Genomic DNA, 7,665 nt, shown 5'->3' with positions numbered 1-7,665 from the left:
TCGAAATCGGGACCTTTGCCTTTCGCGGACAAGTGCTCTACCAACTGAGCTACCCAAGCACGACTCACGCCCCGTCCTCACAGCTTTACTTCTGCCAGTATCTCGTCTCCTACCTTCCAAACTTTACAGAAGTTCTTCTGCGATCCTTGCAGAACCAGCACTCTTGAAAGAAAGGATATTGCGGAGACATGGCTTCGCCACAGCCTGCGGAATGTTTCCAGAATGAGATTTTCACTCTGCAGCGGAGTGTGCGCTGATATGAAACTTCATGGCAGATTAAAACTGCTTGGATAGCTCAGTTGGTAGAGCACTTGCCCGCGAAAGGCAAAGGTCCCGAGTTCGAGTCTCGGTCCGGCACACAGTTTTAATCTGCCAGGAAGTTTCATATCAGCGCACACTCCGCTGCAGAGTGAAAATCTCATTCTATAATACCAATAAGTTTTCACAGATGTTATTTGGAGTATGTGCAATAAACAAATAAAAATATGTAATCACTATTAGTATTTTGAACATGGCTGCCCTTCAGCAACGGTTAGAAGTCAGTAAAATATGAATCCAAAGCGGACAACAGAAGTAACAGAAGTTGGTTTTGTTCAGTCTTTCACCATGGTTTCGTCTTCCTCAGAATTACGTGTTAAAAAAATGGTTTAAATGGCTCTGAGCACTATGGGACTTAACTCCTGAGGTCATCAGTCCCCTAGAACTTAGAACTACTTAAACCTAACTAACCTAAGGACATCACACACATCCATGCCCGGGGCGGATTCGAACCTGCGACCGGAGCGGTCGCGCGGTTCCAGACTGTAACGCCTAGAACCGCTCGGCCACACCGGCCGGCAGAATTACGTGTAACCCGAAAGACAATGTAACAGCAATAGTTACAAACCCAATTATTCATGTCAAAACTACGCGTCATACAGAGACTACATGCCCATAAAAGGGTGGGAATATCATATATATCATAAGACATAACCGCAAAAGATGAAAAACTAGGCTTACTAAAATGTCACGTTGGCGAAACACCAGACAATGAAGCGATCTGAGTGGGTTGGGTTGATTTGGAGGAGGTGACCAAACAGCGAGGTCATCGGTCTCATTGTATTAGGGAAGGATGGGGGAGGAAGTCGGCCGTGTCCTTTCAAAGGAACCATCACGGCATTTGCCCGATGCGATTTAGGGAACTCACAGAAAAGCTAGACCAGGATGGCCTGACGTGGGATTGAACCTTCGTCCTCCCGAATGCGAGTCCAGTGTGCTAACCACTGCGCTATCTCGCTCGGTGAAGCTATCTGACATTTGTCCACTGAAAATATGCTGTCAGCCCATGTTATAGTATATGTTATTAAATATGATGGCCCCTATGATCAGGGCTTGTCAAGTAAGAATATCTAAAACCCAGAAACAAAACCGATCAAATAACTTATCAGGTCATGTTATGAGCTGCACCGACCGACAGGAAACCAAGACAGATGGCGCGTGCGTCGAGATCGAAGCATGCTTGCGGCATAAACGGCTAATAAGAGGAAATGCATTGAGGGAAGGGGGAGAACAATGGGAAATAAAGAATGTTTAAGGGTAGCTAATGTGAAGAAAATATGATAACTTACATTAAGACCATTACAAGACCACATGTACATTATCTTAAGAACACTAATAAAGTTGATGTGTGAACACTCTGTGATGAATGTGCGTAACGACGAAAGTTGTTAGTTGCATGGGTTACTGTAAAGTGAAAACATACAGTAACGAGACTGGGTAAAATCGATGTCTTCACAAAATGTAAAAAGGGGGAAACGAAGAAATGTGCACAAATAATGTATATTATAATTTTGAGGAATGAGCGACTCGCAAAGGCTACTGGCTACCACATGAATATTTCATTCTCAGTATAGGTCTGAAGCCTTCAAAATTTGCCTGCAAGCAAGATGCTGATGGTCGTTCAGTAAATTTCCGTCCCTGGGCTTTAGTTGTTTAAAGTTACCTAATTCTTTCCTAAGATCCACGTTGCGCCCTTTGACTTCTCTGTGCCAAATAACTGCGTCCTCCTAATTTTTCAATGTATAGTTTGCAATCGATAAGTGTTAGGCAACGTAGAATTATATTCATTCATTCCTTTCTTTCCTAACAGATTCTCTTTCTATGTTGTCTTCACAGTACTGCTGTTTAACCGATGTAATAGCATGTGAAATCATTAAAGGTCAATTTATAGACGCCTGAATTGGAAAATGAGTCACCAGTATTTTACACAGTATGCAAAAGTTTCTTCTTTAAACATTTGTCTGTTGAGAAGTAAACATTATAGTAACAATTTTTCACTAAAAGACACTTCATCCTGTAAGAATCATTTCCTAAGAACGGAACAGATATCAGTTTGGGGCATGGTGGATTACATCTTCAGTAAGAAAACTTCTCAAAATCCTCGACTGTCGGCAACAACAATTCCTCCAACAATAACAAAGGCGCTAGTACATTCATTGTAAATAAAGAAATAAATTGAAAATCATAACTTCAGTTCATAATAATTCTTCAGCGGCTTAGGTTCATTCATTTTGATTCTGTAGCACATATATAGCTATAGAATATCGGTACGAGAATACGGTAAAAATAATATTGAACATATATGTAAGTGTATGAGGTTCGCGTATTACGTTCGCACGTTACTTACCATTTTTTGAGTTGAATAACATGTGGTCTCGAATAAGATTTCAAAACACGCTGGACGTATGTGTCCACAGCCCCCCTTTTCTTGCGTATTCCGCGAATAGGAGGGCTCTGGTTTCACTCCGTTGTACAGTAGTTTACGGTCGGGCATTAGGCGGCTACAATGGGACACAGCAAGAGACAAACAACCGGCGCTCGCGAAGGTTTAAAAACTGTGCTTCCAGAAGGTTATAACTACGCCCTATCATAATTATGGCCCAAATTTTCTGCGGGAGAGATTGCTGGGGCTAGCCTGGTATGTGTGCAATCAACGGTACTCCAACCGTAGTAATGTATTCAGTAAAATTAGCTACTCCATTCTTACAGTGCATTATCATCACTGAATCGTTAATTATAGATTCTGAGTGACGGTGCAACAGTATCTCCAGGAATAACAGGTCATACTACCTATATAAAATGGCGCATCTACTTGATGGGTATACGGATAGATTAGCAGTAAACATATATTCGACTCTATGTAATGGTTTTATGAACGCTTTGTCTCAATTATTGTCACACTTGCCATTTATATTTTAAAATTCACCTTACGACAGCAGGTTTAGTTCGAAAGAGGAAAAAATAAATAATATCGACAGCAATCAACGTTTCGTTCCTGCTCGTCGGTTTGGCGAAATGAGAATGGCTCAGAATTCACCAAGGTATCGCTGCATTGCTTTCCACTGAAGTATTACTAATAGAAGATTTCACTTGGCAGTTGCAGCGATGAAGGTGGGTATCAGCTAGGGTCACAGGAATTTTGAGGCCAGACAGGTATTCTGAAATCATTTATAACTGAGATGTTTCCTAGCTATGTTTAGCCACATGGCCGCTATCAAATGCGCCATCAGTGCATCAACGTCTAATGTCTTGTGCAAATATGCTTATGCTTTTGATACTCAAAGGACGCATTCAGTGATACCTATTTCACTTATTAGTTACCAGCTGCTGAAAGTAGCTCGTCGTGGTTGAATAAACAAACAGTTTATTTCGAATCAGCGAACGTTTTTATCATAGCTTAAGCAATATTCTAGGTACTGCAGTGCGACACGTGTCCTATAGGTTGCGTATCTGCACAAATCTTTGATCTAATTGCATGCACTTATTTGAAAGCCATTACTTTTGCTACTGGTTCTGATATGTTCGAATTGTACTTTTGAGGGCATCTTCATTTGCGTAAGTGATAATTTTATCATCAAACAGCAAGGCGTTGATATGCTTCCTCTGATTTAAGGACATATAATTTCTTAGAATTACTTAAGACTTCAATTTTTCAACTATCAATAATGTTGATGGAAAACTACAACCCTGCTTCTTGCCTAGATCAATGTGCGTTAAGTGTTACTGTAATAATAGTATTCTGTCGAGCCTATAAATGCTTGTCAAAATTATTTGAAAGAGAGTGGTCCGTGGCTTGACATTTACTTTGTCTATTGACCTGTGCTGAAATTCCATTTCTACACTCAACACCGAGGAAAATTTTGGGGTGATACATTTATTGAAAAATTTAACTGTCCGACGAATTTCACGTTAACACAGGAAAAATCCTCAGGTTGAGAACACCCACCACGTTTGTTGGATAATCTACTTTTCTTCTAATTAATTTGAATTGTGTTAAATTAGGGAAAAGTTTCATGTCTTGACAATATGTTCAGCCGTAATTTTAATCCCAACACTGTAAACAAGATGGCCGCACATTCGTAAGATATTTTTCCGATATTACAGTGAGACATATGACGATCCCGTGTAGGCCTACGTTGTTTTTCCTGCATTTGACTTGCCTCTTATCTTTGGAATTACTTTGTATGAGTGAAAAATTTCAGTTTACTTCGAAGTTTGATATCTTCCTCGAACAGTATGGCTCTCGTGATTATGAGCGTTTTCGGAAAATCGGAGTCACAAATTACTCTTTGCACATACAGCTCTGGCATAAACTTAATTGTCTGAAACCTCAGTAACTTTACGGTCGTGGTCGGGAAGTAAATTCAGAATGTTAGAGTTGATATCAAAACCCGTCAAGAGTAAGAGAAAATGAAACTAATTTTTGGATAGTATTGTAACGGGCAATTCGATATGGTAGCTGCCTAAATACCTAAGACTGACGCTGTTTATACTTTTATTTAAAACTGATGAATACCTGGGTAGAAATACTTTCTCATGGACCGTTGATCGTCAGAAGGACGTGATAAATAAATTACATGAGATTTCAACTGGAATTTTTCTAGCTCTACGAACGAAAAAACCGCTACCCACAACTACAAAGTATACTGAAAGCGTATGAAGGGCTGCTGTAAACATACATGAAGACAATGTGAAATTTTCCGCTATAAATGAACCGATTAACATATTAATAAAAATTCATTGTCAATCAGACAGAATTTTTTTGGGTACCTTGAATTTGGAATTCACAGAACATAGTTCTTGCTGCCCACATAGCCAGCCGTGGTAGCACTGCTTTGGCTCTGGTAGCTTGGTTGGGAGGGGAAGAGGGATGGCTGGTAGCATTCAACGTTGCAGTAGCGCCGTTCTGAATCTAGCTCGGCAGGCGCGGCGTGGAAGATGTACCACTGTTACAATGAATCACACCGACAACGTCATCTGGAGGCCAGCTCCTCAACTATGGTGGAAGCGGTGGACAACACTGTGGTGCACTGTTGGAGCCAAGGATTGCTATGGCGGCCAAGTTTGTGTGTAGTGGTGGACTGGGCCTGGATGTGTCAGAGTAAAGTAATTTGGAAATTTGTTGTAAGCTCTATGTGACCACACTGCTGCGGTCATCGGTCCCTAGGCTTACACACTACTTAATCCAACTTAAACTAACTTACGCTAAGGACAGCACACACACCCATGCCCAAGGGACGACTCGAACCTCCGACGGGGGGAGCCGTCAGAGTAAAATCACCCATTTACAGGCCGACCAGTTGGCCAATCCCCATGCCAAGGTGGTCTGCTCTGGCAGATTCACTTTCGTGGGTATCATTTTATGGTAGGCGGGTCTAGGGTCAGTGTCTGTCGACTCCACCGGCACACCGCTACCTGCTAGCATCGACCTCTACATGCTACCCCACACTCTGTCGTTTTCCCTCCTGTGTTGGCATGGTGAAAACTGCCATGCCACTGGGCACAGGCAGGGTCCACCACACAGCTGCAGCGTGCCTGAACACTCAGAATGGGACTGGCTAACTAATTGGACGGTGAGTGGGCAGAGTGTGCAGCACAGCTTGGAACTACGAAAATCCCCTGGAGTCCAGTGACATGCCTGCTGAGGCCCACTGTGGAGCAGCTGGAAATCCTGCAGTGTGTAGCCAGTGGTCAGTCTTTGGGCAAGAACTAGGGTTGTCAATGGAAGCAGGCTGAGTCTGGATTTGTCAGCAGGACAGGGACATGCAGTGAGTATAATGTTATTGTCCACTGGAAGCCATGGTGGTTTGTTGTTGTTGTGGTCTTCAGTCCTGAGACTGGTTTGATGCAGCTCCCCATACTACTCTATCCTGTGCAAGCTTCTTCATGTCCCAGTACCTACTGCAACCTACATCCTTCTGAATCTGCTTAATGTATTCATCTCTTGGTCTCCCTCTACGATTTTTACCCTCCACGCTGCCCTCCAATACAAAATTGGTGATCCCTTATTGTTTCACAACATGTCCTACCAACCGATCCCTTCTTCTGGTCAAGTTGTGCCACAAACTTCTCTTCTGCCCAATCCTATTCAATACTTCCTCATTAGTTATGTGATCTACCCATCTAATCTTCAGCATTCTTCTGTAGCACCACATTTCGAAAGCTTCTATTCTTTTCTTGTCCAAACTATTTATCGTCCATGTTTCACTTCCATACATGGCCACACTCCATACAAATACTTTCAGAAATGACTTCCTGACACTTAAATTTATACTCGATGTTAACAAATTTCTCTTCTTCAGAAACGCTTTCCTTGCCATTGCCAGTCTACATTTTATATCCTCTCTACTTCGACCATCATCAGTTATTTTGCTCCCCAAATAGCAAAACTCCTATACTACTTTAAGTGTCTCATTTCCTAATCTAATTCCCTCAGCATCACCCGACTTAATTCGACTACATTCCATTATCCTCGTTTTGCTTTTGTTGATGTTCATCTTATATACTCCTTTCAAGACACTGTCCATTCCATTCAACTGCTCTTCCAAGTCCTTTGCTGTCTCTGACAGAATTACAATGTCATCGGCGAACCTCAAAGTTTTTATTTCTTCTCCATGGATTTTAATACCTACTCCGAACTTTCCTTTTGTTTCCTTTACTGCTTGCTCAATATACAGATTGAGTAACATCGGGGAGAGGCTACAACCCTGTCTTACTCCCTTCCCAACAACTGCTTCCCTTCATGTCCCTCGACTCTTATAGCTGCCATCTGGTTTCTGTACAAATTGTAAATAGCCTTTCGCTCCCTGTATTTTACCCCTGCCACCTTTAGAATTTGAAAGAGAGTATTCCAGTCAACATTGTCAAAAGCTTTCTCTAAGTCTACAAATGCTAGAAACGTAGGTTTGCCTTTCCTTACTCTTTCTTCTACGATAAGTCGTAAGGTCAGTATTTCCTCACGTGTTGCTACATTTCTACGGAATCCAAACTGATCTTCCCCGAGGTCGGCTTCTACTAGTTTTTCCATTCGTCTGTAAAGAATTCGTGTTAGTATTTTGCAGCTGTGGCTTATTAAACTGATTGTTTGGTAATTTTCACATCTGTCAACAGCTGCTTTCTTTGGGATTGGAATTATTATATTCTTCTTGAAGTCTGAGGGTATTTCGCCTGTCTCATACATCTTGCTCACCAGATGGTAGAGTTTTGTCAGGACTGGCTCTCCCAAGGCCGTCAGTAGTTCCAATGGAATGTTGTCTACTCTGGGGGCCTTGTTTCGACTCAGGTCTTTCAGTGCTCTGTCAAACTCTTCACGCAGTATCGTATCTCCCATTTCATCTTCATCTACAT

General features: G+C 41.9%; 1 non-coding gene across 1 annotated transcript; it reads left to right on the top strand.

Moving 5' to 3' along the window:
- The first annotated feature begins 283 nt into the window (after positions 1-283).
- Positions 284-358, top strand: Trnas-cga (transfer RNA serine (anticodon CGA)). Its single transcript has one exon. It is a non-coding gene; the product is annotated as a tRNA-Ser (tRNA).
- Positions 359-7,665: the final 7,307 nt, after the last annotated feature.

Source organism: Schistocerca serialis, chromosome 4 (genome assembly GCF_023864345.2).
Source record: "Schistocerca serialis cubense isolate TAMUIC-IGC-003099 chromosome 4, iqSchSeri2.2, whole genome shotgun sequence".
NCBI classification, from domain to species: Eukaryota; Metazoa; Arthropoda; class Insecta; order Orthoptera; family Acrididae; genus Schistocerca; species Schistocerca serialis.
Note: the sequence above shows the minus strand (reverse complement) of the source record. Positions and strands in the feature narration are given on the sequence as shown.